The sequence below is a fragment of the Tenebrio molitor genome, chromosome X (assembly GCF_963966145.1).
Source record: "Tenebrio molitor chromosome X, icTenMoli1.1, whole genome shotgun sequence".
Lineage (NCBI taxonomy): Eukaryota > Metazoa > Arthropoda > Insecta > Coleoptera > Tenebrionidae > Tenebrio > Tenebrio molitor.
In genome coordinates this window covers 2,810,182-2,825,112 of record NC_091055.1, presented here as the reverse complement: position 1 = coordinate 2,825,112, position 14,931 = coordinate 2,810,182, and the positions used below count along the sequence as shown (strand labels likewise).

The 14,931-nt window shown below is 37.8% G+C and overlaps 1 protein-coding gene across 2 annotated transcripts in view; it reads right to left on the bottom strand.

Annotated features, from left to right (window-relative positions):
- The window catches only part of LOC138140083 (protein CEPU-1-like), a 281,937-nt gene that overhangs the window by 219,819 nt on the left and 47,187 nt on the right, over positions 1-14,931 (bottom strand). Inside the window, exon 1 of one of the 2 annotated variants that reach the window (XM_069060789.1) lies at positions 2,246-2,354. The exons of the other annotated variant lie outside the window; for it this stretch is intronic. The gene's annotated coding sequence lies outside the window, so the exon portion shown is untranslated. Of the gene's footprint in view, positions 1-2,245; positions 2,355-14,931 lie in introns of those variants that run through there. 2 annotated transcript variants of the gene reach the window in all.

Sequence of the window (14,931 nt, the reverse complement as noted above, 5' to 3'; positions counted from 1 at the left end):
GGAACTAGACGAAACCGGTTTTTACCTCATCTCGGTTAGAAATGGATGATTCTGACAGAATCTCCAATTAATATTTCATAAGGGTAAATTGCGTCGTTCTATTATTTACACAATTAGAACTTTTAATGAGATAATGTATCATTTGGGTGAAGACTAAATATCGATTTATTTGCTCGACAAATGTCAGCCTGCTGCTGAAATTCCGCTGTTTTTCAGCTAATTCTCGTATTTACTGTTTCAAACATCAATTTGAATATATCACTATTATGTAAATACTACCACGTATAAATCTCACCCGATATAATATTCACGTCGCTTTTTTAGACTATGGTTTAAGCAATTTGTCTTGTACGATATATCAGCTTTAAGCCACCACAATCAGAATACGATATGAATTCATTTTTAAGCAGGACTGATATTTAAAGGTTTGCTTTTCGTAAATAAAATTCCTTCATGTTTTTCAATTAGTCCCGTTTTACGCCCAGATTTATTTACTACGTTGGTTTACGCGAGAAACGATTTTTATTTTACCTCTGATGAAACATTCTTCATTCAGGTTTCATTTCTTTCTGTAATAACTTGTACAAATTTTCACGCTTGTGCTAAAAATGGTTTGGGAGCGTCGACACATGAACAACTTTTAGGCGTGTTAACCTACAGCTCGGTCATAAAATTTGTGAAGAGATAAACTGTAGAGAAATACGTCCGAAATTAGCACTAATTAAATTCGTCGCTTGTTTACATCTTTTCTCTACGAGCAAAGAATTGTCATATAATTGTGTCGTCTCCTGTCAACGCGGTTCGCTACTTTGGAAGGAGCGAAACGGTGAATTCTCAGGGAAATTCACCATCGACTATCATAACAAATTCGATTGTCGCCGAGGTCCCATTAAGCATCTATTCAAACATTAATAAACCAATCGACCTCTGACGGGACTCTCTTGACGATAAATCAAATTGGCGATGACCAAACGAAGCTTCCGGTCGGGTGTGGCAAGGAGTCGATGTCGAAAAACGCTGAAAAAGCTCCAGGTGAAGCGGGCTTAAGTCAGGTTTCCGTAATTTATGCGATTTGGTGGGTTCGCTCGAGGGCGACGCTTCGCCCTATGAGCGATGATATTTTTCCGGACTGATGTATTCCTGGCAAATGTCAAAGCGAGCGACGGAAGGGCACACGCCGGTCCAAATTTGAGATGTATCAGGGTGGGCAGAAGACGGGTGAATTCCTGGTCGGACGTTGATAAACGAGCCCTTGCCCATCTTGTTTGCGCTACCTGGTATAAGTTGGGACCGGCTGACCTAGCGTCGACGTCAAAGTCCAGGAATTTGTGCCGAATAACTCCGTGAAGGGTGTTTATTTACGATCAACTGATGCGTTATTGGAATACAAAGCTGCGTGTGCCCACATCGACCTCTTGCCCACAACGAAATGCGGGGGACGACGTGGTGAATACGCAACTAGCCTAGTTCGCCACCCTACCATTTATTATCTTGCCTAATAAAAAACGTCGAATTAGCGCCGAACCGATCAAACGGAACAGTGACAAATTCGCCAACGGCTGAAGACGTCTAGGTAGGCGGAACGTGCAAACGCACGACATTTTTTAACCGAAAATTTTTGACTCCCATCTAGAAAACCATACCAACCATATATTCTTCTCCACAACCACTTTATTAATCATCTCTCATCTTCTCATTAAACAAAATTTGACGCGTATTTTGACCGCAAACCTGTGCGTCACAAATTGGGTATGCAACCAACAATACGCCATTTACTTTTTCCCGGATTTTGGACGGTCCTCTTCTCGTTGATTTTCTGTGAATGGTAAGACCGCGGCGGTAGTATTGGCGTGTCCTTTTACGACATCGAGGCGGTGGTACCGGGTCCATAATAAACTTCTTTATGGAGCCATAATTACGGCGAGGTTGGCCATTAAACTACATGAATTGCAGCGGGGCTTTTATCGAATTGTGCAAAAGGTTGACGTATTAGTGGCAAAGCGATGCCCGTTAACAAGGTGCCAATATTGGGAAACCGGACTGATGGAAACTCTGAAGTGTAACGGAGCGTAATGGGAATAGTAAAAGCGAAGCGTAGAATTCTAGATATGACACGTATGCTAATTTCTGTCAGTAAGTAATCAGTCATGTAACACACGACAGTAGCGTCGCTACGCCAACAGTCCAACAACCAACAACAGCCAACGGCCCTCTGCTGACTATAAATTATGCGGACTTTGCTTACCTCCGACCGCATACATCACGATCAACGATAACAACGTTACATGACATTGTGTTGTTTTCACGGTTTAGTTCTTTCACAATAAATACGATTACATCGACGGTTTTATTTTTGGTGGTGCGATGATAAATCAACCTTTTTATAAAAATTCTGGCCGCACTGCACACTTCGAACGTAAAATTTCACCATCGCTCAGTCTCCTGTAGGCATTTCACGATTGGTGTGCCTCCGGCGTGACAAATGCATCGCCACCATTTAACCGATAATTCACTATCAATGCTAACACGCATGTATTTGGCAAAAAGCGATGCGAATACTAATACGGACTTGAATTCGGGTGGTCTGAATGGAAAACGCAAGACTAAAACTGGATTTCTTGCCGTTTGGAATCAGCAAAGCCGACTCAGCACATTGTTTACAACGTTTATTTCTGCTACGAACAACAAATGAAGCCAGACTACCGTGTTTGGCATTCCTATTTCGAGTCCGCGGCTATTTATTCTGCACTAGACTCTTACTTCCGCTGCATTTTATTTTTTCCCCTGACACGATTCAACTTCCCAAGAGTAGGTACGTCAAAAATCCGCGTCCGTTAATCACGTTACACCTAAATGCATTTCGAAGCGCAACGAAACACGTATAATTTAATTTTCCTCCATAAAATAATTAAAATAGCTACCATTATTTTAAAAGCACATTTGTAGAGTGAATTGATGAAAAGCCCGGAGCGACGATATTTTACAGAAAATCAAATTTTTCCTGAATTTAATATCGACAAGTAAGTGTGTACGTTCAGTGGAAAAATAAAATTGACCATTCAATTCGTTCAACGTGATCGCCTTTGATGGTCGCGTTTTAGACGGTTTCGAATAGGTGAAATCGGAGATATTTAGTAAAATAGTATCGTGGGAAATCGAGAAAGATGTTGGGCAATTCAGCGAGTGCGAGTTCTCGATATTACAATTCAGAATCGGACCGTTCCTTCAGATCTGAAAACACGTCAATAAATTGGTTTCACACCCTGCTAGGGTTTTATCAAGTTACCCGACCGGGCTGTACACCTAAACAGAATTTTTCCCCGACAATGCGAGCTTTAGCTGGCGAAATTGGCCGCAAGAGACAACGACCACCGGACCAGTCGAACGTCCAGATTTTCCGATTTTCTTCGACGACTATGGATAATCGAGGGAACGGTTAATTGTGCAGAATAGTTAAACGCACCGTTGTACGCCGCCAGGAGGTCGAGCTCTGGAATGTTAACACGTGTTTTGCACCTTCTCCGCCACCATCAACGAAATAAACACATTTGTAGTAAATTTACATTCTGAATTATTGGTCGACGAGGAGGTGCTCGTTATATTGCGCGGCTACCAATTAACTTCCACCCTGATCTCTTGCGGGGAAAAAGCTATTTTAATTGCTTCCGTTCCAAAAAACCTGCTTAGTTTTTTCGACAATTAAGGAGATAATTACGATGCGATGGTCAGGGATGACGGAGGGAAGTCGCGCGAGAGACAGGTGCTTAAGCACACTTTTAAAATCTGGACGAAATTTATTTCCAGTAAAGAGAGTCTGCATGAAGTAATCCTAAAACAATCTGGTGGTTTCCGAGGAGGCGTCTTAGCCGAAACCGCGGATGAATGTGTCCCCTTTCTTAAGACGCGAAAGAGTGAGACGACAAAATGGCGGCTAGTGATATACTGTTCGACTTTAATTAGTTTGTCATTCAGCGTTCGAGTATTTCCAGGCATTTGTTTTCTGGAATAGTATGTCTAGTTAAGTGAAAATACAGCTAATTCTGTCTGAAATGTTTCGGTTGCAGCTGTACGTTATTTATCGGTGGTTTTGAATAACAATATGTTTTCAATAACATCAACATATGTATGACAATGCCCTAAACCAAGGTTCACGTCTCTAACGTACTGTACCCGCCTAAATCAATCATGCTCGCCTTTGTTAGACAACCCACACGTGCATACCAGATTAACGTCAACATTAACTAACTCCCAACTTACACTCAAGGTAGAGTGACCACAGCAAACTACCCTTGTTACGCTAATTCCTTGGTGACTCACCGTATCCTAAAAAAATGATTTTTTTCTCCACTGTTATTCTCCAGACAACGAAAATATTTGTGATTGTCTCGTACTGTATAAATTTTTACCAGCGGCAAAGGTCAAATCGGGGAAGTGGAGTTTCCTGTTTGTCAGTATTCGAATTTCCAGATTCTTTCCTGAAATATGCATGAAAGAAGTCTGTAAACAAATAAATAAATTGTCGTGGCCGGTTTTGATTGTGCGTAATAACCGTCGGGGGTCAAACCGGACTTCCTCTTTGCTTGATCAATATTTAATTAAATTTGGGGGTAATTGGAAAATTTGGGAAAATTAAATCTGCATGTGTCGGAAAACGAGGGAGCAACGTGATGTCTTATAAATATAACGCCTTCGGTGATTTTCCTTTGAAACGGCCACCCTTAAATAAAACTTGAAGTATTTCTTTAAGCTGTAATCCCGAAATTTCGAAGGAGTGATCGAGACAAGGGAATATTCTTGAAATAAGTGAAGCATGTAGCCGTTAGGAAAGGAAATATTTTAACTTTGAGAATGGCTTTTTATTAAGTAAATAACGATTTTATGCAAAAACGTTAATCAACTTGAAGCGTCCGTGTTGTTATCCAGATTTTGTGCAGAAGCAAATTTATTTACAACCTCAATCTCTACTGTATGCATAATCCGACTGTAAATTGTAGCTAAATATCAAAGGTTCCGTTTCTGCAACTATTTAAACAATTGCCTCAACAGCAGTTTCACCGAGCGAATCAAAATTTATTTCGGCCTTCTGAATAACAAGAAAATTCATAACAATTCACAAAACGTGTATTTTACGGAGTTTCACGAACAGAAATTTCTACGACAGCAGTTGCGTGTTTAGTAAATAGTTAAATAATTGTACTTAATATACGTGACTTTCAGTTATAATTTGCGATGATCAAACTCGACTCGAAACTATTACTCTAACAAGGAGAAACAATATGACAACCTAACATCAGTTCCTGATTGAATTCTGTTGTTTTCCAATAATTGCCGTTTCATGTTTCTATAGATGTAGCCCGTTTTTTTCAAATGGGTATTCAACAGTGATCAACCTTGGCCCCACGAACGTTTCCCCTCCTCACCCGAACACTCCTTCTTTACATAAGTAGACAATTTTTCGAGCGCTAATCTACTGACAAAAAATTTCAAAACATGGACCGAGCGCAATTTTACAAATAAAAACGTACGACAGTCGCGTGTTCTCACAATTAATAATTTAGTAAAAAATACGAAACAAGACACGATCAACGACAAATATTTCATTAAGCGATTTTACACGAGTAGGTTTAAGTTGCACAGTATAAAATCGTAAGCTGCAAGATCGAAAGCTTGACGCTTGAATGTTGTTTGTTTGTTGATCCCAAGCAATGGTTTTTCAAATTTTATCTTTTTTTGTGGTATCTCTCTGAAAGTACATACAGGCAAAAAATATCTAAAAAATTCTAGGTCAAAAAATAAAATGACATTTAGGTAATTTTTTAGGTACAAGTTTTTTTAATTGCTTTTAGTCTTCTACGTTGTCAAACAGCCTCGTAGATAAAATTTCGGCACATTTTAAAAATACACCCTGTATATCATGTTTTATAAAATGTACGCCAATGCGAAGTAACCTATAGGAAATATGCTTTAAAACAAGGAAACCGCATTGGTGTACGTTTTATAAAATAAGATATACAGGGTGTATTTTTAAAATGTGCCGAAATTTTACCTACGAGGCTGTTTGACAACGTAGAAGACTAAAAGCAATTTAAAAAAATTGTAGCTCAAAAAATAAATGTCATTTTATTTTTTGACCTAGAATTTTTTAGATATTTTTTCCGAGTTCTCCATGAAGCCAGTAGCTCGTGGTTAAAATATCTGTACAACTTTCAATAACACCCTGTATACAATTAGACATACAATGTGTAGTCGTTCATTTTTTCAAAAATTGTTTTTGGATCAGATAGATCCGATACATAGTAGTGTATTCGTTAATAATCAAAATTTTCTTGTCCTATACAGTTCTATCCACATTTGGTAAAGTAAATTATGATTGGTTAATTTTCAACCTTTTCACAAAAATCAGAAAACTACAACAAACGAAAAGAGCACATTGGAGCTGGAAATATGAATTATGTTTTATAATTTGTTAATGTAACGGTATAATCGTGTTAGCTTTGACGACAAACGATTAGAGAAACCTGTAAAAATTAAATATTTACAAAAGCCACCCACGGAGCTTGTTGCTGACGAATTTTTCAACATTATTCGTTAGAGTACGATATATCGTTTTTTTTTTTAATTTGTCGTTGAAGAGTTGATTGTGAACACACCAGCGAAACGACAATTGTTAATTTGACATCTGAACTTATATCTAACCTCACTTTTCATTTCATTAATCGACAGTTCAAAATGCTAATGTAACTAAAAGCAGTTGAGTGTTATAATAACAAACGAAAAAATAAACTTTAATGAGGAGTGAGGTCTTCTTTTTCTTGTATCATATTCAAGGTCTCGTATGTAGTGTGTGCAGGGGCACCGTCTTGTTGAGTCGTTGGAAATACCCGTTCACAATTTCACCATCATGAAGCTGTTTAGGAAATTACTGTATAATTTCCCGATACCTTGCAGGCGTCAAGGTTCCCCAAAAAATTGGTATCGTTAACATTTTTGGGATTTTTTTTATGGTATTTGTACTGTCTTGAAATAGCCGCCCAGACTCCCACCTTTTGGTGGGTGTCGTAGAAACTCTTCAAAGCAATTAGATTTTTCTGAACTCCACCATCGCATGTTTGGTGAGTTGATATAACCATCCAAGTAAAACCAAGATTCATCAGTGAAGAAACTCCAATTCAGCAAATTCTCAGTTAGCGTTTTAAAACAAATCAATGGCAGTATTCATTAGTTATTTGTGTACCAAGGCCAAAAAGTGCATCTTTTTCGTTCGAGTCTGGGTTTTCTCTCCGAGGCGCAGCCGAGGCTTGAATCAGGAGAGGACAAAAGGCACTTTTTGGCAGACTTTTAGGCGACCGCACGAACTACAAAGCAAAAGACATTATTGGAAAAATTGCAAATTTATTTTGGTATCTACCTTTTTGAAATAGATAAATTTATTAATACATATGACATAACATTTTTTTTTGTGTACATATTTGTTATCAGCTTTCCAACACAACTAGAAATTTACTATTTGCAACACAATTACTTATTTACATAATTTATGGTGACAGGACAATTATCGGTTGCTAACTTACTGAACAGACCAACAGATGGCGCCACGGTCACCGTCCGAAAAAGAGTTACTTTTCGTGCGCTTGTGAGTTGGTAAAATTACCGTTTTCATTAAGAACCATTTCATTTGAATTGAAAATTCAAATTGATTTCAAACAAATTGACATTAGTGAGACTACACTGTGGGCGTTCACAATCGACTCTTGAACGCCAAATTAAAAATCACCCTTAATAGGGGTTGACACGAAAATCTGATAAATCAGTAAAACACTATTTTAAGCAGACAAAAGTGGTTTAGTCCATTCTGGCGCATCGCATCAATCAAATTTAATTAATGTTTAAAGTTGGTCGAAATCTCAATGGTCACTTTGAAGTTTACAGCATATTTCAAAGCTCAATCTAAAACTTTCTGTACGGTATCTCACAAGTACTGAGAAGTTGCGTAATTTGGCTAAAACAAGTAAAAACTTAAAGTTTCGGATAATTATATTCTCTAGTTACTAGAAGAACGCTTGACGTCTCCGATGAAAAAGATTTCCTTCCGGAATGACGTTAACGAAGAACACTTGATATTTGCGATTCGGGACGTTTAGGTCGAATTTCGAGTGCGCCGTTTAATTTAACGTGTTATTCGATACTTTCAATTGATTGGAAACGATTTCCAGGCGTCCTATTGGTTCTGAATGTTAGATTTACTTTTAATAGAATTTATATGTTCAATATTTTCGCATTTCGACACCTATTCATCAAAAAACGAATTCTTGGGACAGTAACCTCGGTCCCTTCCGCTTTTATCGCTTCTCATTTCTCCTGTTATCCCCGTTCTGAGAGCTTTTATTCCTATTTGCTTATGTAACATTTCGACTTTGCTAATGTCCACGTTATATTAAAAAATGTCACGTCATTTGGAGCTTTCGAAAATCGAAGAGATCGATCGCGAGATCCTTCAAGAAAGACAAATCGACTTTGTCACGACTAATGACGGATCCCTGTGCGTTATTGTCGATTTTTAACGACGCGCCGTAATGTGTGAATCCCCCGAATTCGCGATGATTAATTACGCATCTGCGAACGATCGGCCGGCGATATCGGTTATTCCTGGAAGGAATTTCTAAATTAATAATGAAGAGTGTAAACATAAAAACTGATTTAGGTCCTGACATATAAGAACGAGCACCCTTAAATCCCACCTGTGGCAAGCTCTATTTCTCTCCGGATATCAATTCCAGCAGTATTTCAGGCAAATTCTCATATATCAGGGCCATTCTACCCAAATTGTTCGCATTGTGTTTCTGCTAGATGTGGTCGGGATAAAAACGCTTTACACGCTTGCGTCATTTTGAATTTCGGTTCGCACACACACACACAAACGCCGAAAAAATGCTCGTTTGCTGCAATTCTATACCCGCACAGGTCTCAAACGATAAAATTATGCCATAAAAAATGTATGCAAATTAAGTTGTTTTGCGCAAACACAAAGCTTTGCGCCTGTCCGTCAGGATGAATTTATTTGACACACAATTTTGTTCTCAGATGAAGGAAATTAAAGAATGGCGCACGTGGAAAAGCACAAGTGGTGTCGAATCGTCGACTTTTTATTTGGGTCTAAACAGGTGAGTTAATCTCGATCGGGATTATTTATGTCGTTTTGTGTTAGACCACGGCATAACGTACAAAAATGTACTACGTTTTATATTAAATTCTTCATATTTCGAGCGGAGTGAGTAGTGTAACATATTACGTTATTTCGGAACGCTCGCGACATACTGAAAAGCCAACTAGTTCACGATGTCGGTCACAGCGAGCGAGCTTGATGACTTCTTTTTCTTACTCTTCTTGCCGCGGTCTGCCCATCAAAAAGTGAACATTTTCAAAGCTTGCGAGATAATCCTTCACTATTAAGAGCAGCTCAGCTTTCCGCTCTTGCTTACAGGAAAGCTTCACGACTGCAGCGACTGTAGATTGCAAGCCGTATCCTTTTACAGCCTACTCGAACACACTGGAATACGTAACTCAAGTGTAACAAACAATCGGATTTCGACAGACAAGAGATATTGAAATATTTCTAAAGTGTTCTACATCCGAACGGGTCAGATAATGCACGACCATCAAAGTCTTCTTCGACGATAAAAGTAAAGATAAGGCACGTATCGAACTACAAAAATTTATTTTCAATCGAATCTTTGACAAATGATGTGCCCCACTCGAGTCGAAATGCCTAATGGCGGATATACAGAGGGTTTTTGAAATACATGCACAAATTTTAATCACGAACTACTAGCTTCATGTAGAATTCGGAAAGAATATTTAAAAAATTCTATGTCAAAAAATAAAATGACATTTATTTTTTGAGCTACATTTTTTTTTAATTGCTTTTAGTCTTCTACTTTGTCAAACAACCTCGTAGGTAAAATTTCGGCACATTTTAAAAATACACCCTGTATATCATATTTTATAAAACATGATATACAGGGTGTATTTTAAAATGTGTCGGAATTTTACCTACGAGGTTGTAGGGCAACGTAGAAAACTAAAAGCAACTTAAAAAAATTGTAGCTCAAAAAATAAATGTCATTTTTGAATTTTTTAAATATTTCTTCCGAGTTCTACATGAGGTCAGTAGCTCGTGATTAATTTGTGCACGCATTTCAAAAACACCCTGTATAACTTTTGTGACGTCAGAACATCTCGACCAAATCTTCTTGCAAAGTCTGCAACACAAAGACCACCCCAAACCCTTCCCTCATCTATAAATACCAACTTTAACCGCCTACTTATGAAATGTTCGGACTTCCACTTGTGTTTTGGGTTTTTCCACCGATGAGGAGTTTCCCAAGTCGGGTTTACCTATTCAAGTGTCGGTAAATACGACAAAACATTTTACAATAACTTCTCCCGACGTCAACATCGCTGCATTATTTACGTCGCGTCTTCAAAATAAAATAACTGTTTTCTTGTTTTATCGGAGGCAGAAGTGGCTCTCGTAATTGAAGACCTTCACGGAGATAAGTTAAATTCATTTTAATGATTAATATCGTGCTTCAGATTTCTGCCAAGTCACAGGACTAAAGCAATTTCACACTTTTACATTTACTTCAAGATGTCGGAATATTTCAGCAATACTTCCATCATTTTCTACTCAAGTCGCCGGTGTTTTTTTATTCCCTTTCTCTACGAAATCTCCAACATTATTACTATGCGCAAGCTGCGCCCAGCAAAAAATCATTGCCTTCATTAATTTCGCCGAAGGTCAGGACGGAAACTTTCAAAAATATTTATTAATTGGCCGTGCGAACGCTACAAATTTCTCTAAAGTGTGCCAGTCTAATTAATTCGCTTTTTATAATATTAGGGGAAAAACAGTTGCTTCCTGTTGCCCCTCAGGCGCGAGATATAAAGTATAATGGGGTCTTCTCCTCAACATCCATTTCACTATATCACAGAACGAAGGACATTTCTGAATTTAATAAACGATTATTGCCGAACGGCAATTTCGAGCAGATACGAACAACTTGCCGTGCACGCCATAAACCTATTTAATTAGCACACTCTGTTTATTTTGGCGGGTTTATCCATTAAATATTTTAGAATATCGCACCGACATCGGTGGCCACTTAAAAATCAACTTCTGAACGAAATTACGTCGGAAAATGACGACCGACTAATAAACTTGATCACCTAATTTATCAAATTTGTGTCTCTATTTGATAAATTTCAATAAATTGGCTATAAGAAGAGAAGTCGAGAGATAAAAGCGGCATTATATAATAAACTTGCTTTTTAACTGCTAATGAGGCCTTAAAACTTGAAAGAATGTTGAAATAATGCTTCCCAGAAACAATTTTCCACTAGATTTTCTTCATATTGGGAGCGTGTAAAATAAAGATGACATCGTTATCTGATATTGACGTTTATACCATAACCACCGGTTCAAAATAACATTTGATCGCGTCGTTTTACAGTCTTCGGTAAAATTATCATGATTAGAGCGCGATAACGCGCGTTCATAAAAATTAGGCGAGAGGAAAGTGTCAAAGTGGGCAAAGAGGATAATTACGATTAGGTAAAGTGTTCGGTGAAACCACTTCGAGCAGGGTTAAGTCGCTTCGTAATGAAAATTACTTGAAATTAGTAATTTATTTAGAGGGGCACAAAATCAATACTACTAATTTGATTCTTTCCCTCGGGGATGACATAATTCACCTCCTTTTGTCGATGTGAGCAAATACATTTTTACGTAGTCGAGGAGGCGAAGCCGTCGCTGATAAATAATTCTTTTCCGATAGTACAAAATTGATTTAACATTATGTGGAACGTTGGAATTAGCGAGTCTCGATTAGTGGTCGGTTCTTGTGTGAATAAATTTTGTGTTTAGTGTTAAGATGCAGCTGAGGGCGAGCGAATTTATGCGATTAAGAAAGTGGTAAAAGTGTCTCCTATTGGGAAAAATATTTTTCGGAAGTTAATTGATCGGGGATGTCGAAGTCGAGTCAAAAATCTAATTCCGGTTGCCGCCAGTGAATGCCTAATTTATGTAATTTTGGCCACAATTAAATGACGGTTGATTACGTAATGTGTTTACTTACGCAGCGTGAATTAATAAGCGGGGGAAGTAAATGAAGTTGCGAGATAATAGTGTAGGTGTGTGCGTGCGAAGATATTCATGGGAACAGTATTGATTCAACGTTTGAAGTAGCAGTTTGTCGGCGATATTTATTTATTTAGGTAATGGAAAGGACATGAGCACCCCCATAAATTTTGCGTGCAGTATATTTTATATGTACGGCAAAATGGGACAGTGAGTTAATAAGATTTATGCGAGGTGGCGGTGGTGAGAGATTAAGTTCTCGGGGGTTTACTGCAGATCCGACTATTATGGGCATTTATTGGGATGGCGTGTCGAACTGTAAGGCCGAACTTTTGACACCGTTATAGGGTTAAAATTTGGGTCTTTAAGTGGGAACGGCGAATTTGGACGTTCTTCGAGCCCCGCCGCCCCGGGCCGGCGTGATAGAACTGCCCCCGTGGGCCTCGTTATTAAAAATTGTACTTCAACTTTTCTGTGCTTAAAATTTGCCTGTATATGACGGCCGCGCTGAAATATGTGCTCTCGCCTTTGAAGGGACGGATTTTTTACGACAGGACACCAAGAGGCACACCCGTAATTGTCAATTTTATCGCCCGAATTATCTCGCACTCAACTAACTTTTCGGGTTATTTTCTTCTTTTTACGGATGCACTGCCGCCGCTCCCACCTCCGACATTCGATCTTACAAACTTTCGAATATTTCCAAAGTCAAATGGAACGCGGAAACTGCAACCACTTTGCCACCGACCTCCCTCCCCTATCATAACCCAATAATAATACACACAGTCGACGACTTGGGAACCAAACGTCTTGCCGCGCAATCCGATATCTGCATCGAGATCGATGATTTTTTAAGTGAAAACTTCTTTAGGCGCACCACATACATTTTATTCCCGCCGCGCACTGAATTTGTTTCATGCGACACGCTAAAATCGTTCGCATCACGCTAAAATCGTTCGCAGCTAAAATCTCGGGAGTCAACTGTGCGTCATTTGTCACTTCCAAATTTTCATTGTGTTTTCATTGTGTTGCTAAATTTAAATGACCTCAGTGCAGAGCTGCAGGAGTAGCCATATACAGGTGTCCCCAAAAAAGAAGACGAGTCTATAACTCCCTCATTTATAGGACGATTTTAACTATGTATTTATACACCAAATTAAATGGTTGGGAATAGGCTACAAAAGGGCCTAATAAATTCATGGGCTTCAATAGTAAACTGTTAAAATATTTTTTTTGTTCGACACTGTCAGAATTTGAGAATTTTCTCCTATGTGAACGGATTTTGATAAATGTGACAACTTGTCAAAACGAAACGTCAAGTTAATTTTCAAGATTTTAAGCGATTTGGAACCTATAAGGGGGTCGTCGAACAAAAAAACGTTATATTCAACTCGTTCTTGTGTAAATGGGATTTTTTTTTGGCACTCGTGGGCCTTTAAAACGCTCGTTTCACTCGCGTTTTAATCTAGCCCACTCATACCAAAAAAAGCCCAATTTACACACGAACTCGTTAAATAAATAACTATTTTTCAAATACGAACACATACTTCTTTTTAGTAATTCTAATAGATTTTTATTCTGAAAACAACAATGTATCACAAGTATACAGTTACATAACAAAAATACAAAAAAAAAGTTTAAAAAACGCTATTATGTATCGTCTATGCGTTCGATTTTGCGCTAAACATAGTTGCGCAATCCCTATGTTATTATTTGTCATTTGTTTTTCCAGCTAACTTAATTTGGTTATTACACTGTAATGCAATGCATTTTGATAGGTTCTCGCTTGGTGCTCGTCATTTGTTTCAAAAGTTAGTGTTATTTTTTTATGCAAGGTTGTACTTGTTGTTGTTGTTTTCAGAATAAAAATCTCTATCAAAATTTCTAAAAAAAGTATATGTTCCCATTTGAAAAAATTGTTTTTGACAGCTTAACCTTGAAGCCCTTAGGGCTATACGTAAATTTGGTAGGCCATCTTGTAGCCTATTCACAACCATTTAATTTGGTGCATAGATAATTTAAATCGTCCGATAAATAAGGGAGCTATAGACTTGTCTTCTTTTTTAGGGACACCTGTATAAAAACGATGAAGACACGACAAATATTAAAGTTCACAGATGGATTAGGATTTAGTGGATAATTCTCAATTATATGGCTTTAACAATTCATCTATTGGAAAAATTTGTGTAGCAAAATGTGAAGCGGAAAATAAACAAATTATCATAATACAGGGTATTTATAAATGATTGTCCGGTCCCGCTTGCTATGAAAACTTATGTTCTGTTCAATAAAATAAACCATCTTCAAGCAAATACAGTTAAAATAAAACTTACAACATCAAAACCTAACCTCACAAATTTTGCCGGTCTGCTTCCTCTAAAAGCGGACGTATTTGCAGTTTCTATTGAAAAATACAGACTTTTAGTCTTTATTTAAAAACAGCATTGGATCTAAATAATATTACATAGTTATTTATACCTTGTTCCTGATTCCTCCAAGTGCTATCATCCATAATAATATCATTTATATAATATACAAGGTGTTTCACGTAACTTTCCGACCCTGACGAACTTTAAATACAACAAAACTTCTTTCATTTATAACTATAGGTTTGATTTACGTCAAGGGTTTCCAAAAATATGATAATCAAATTGTACTTTTTGGTATCTAGCATTTTGTGACTACTGAATATTGGGTTGCATACATTCGGCGTAGATCTCGGAAAGTTACGTGAAACACCTTATATATTACTTAAAATCAACCACGAGCGTCACAGAAGTTTTCACTTCTGTCGT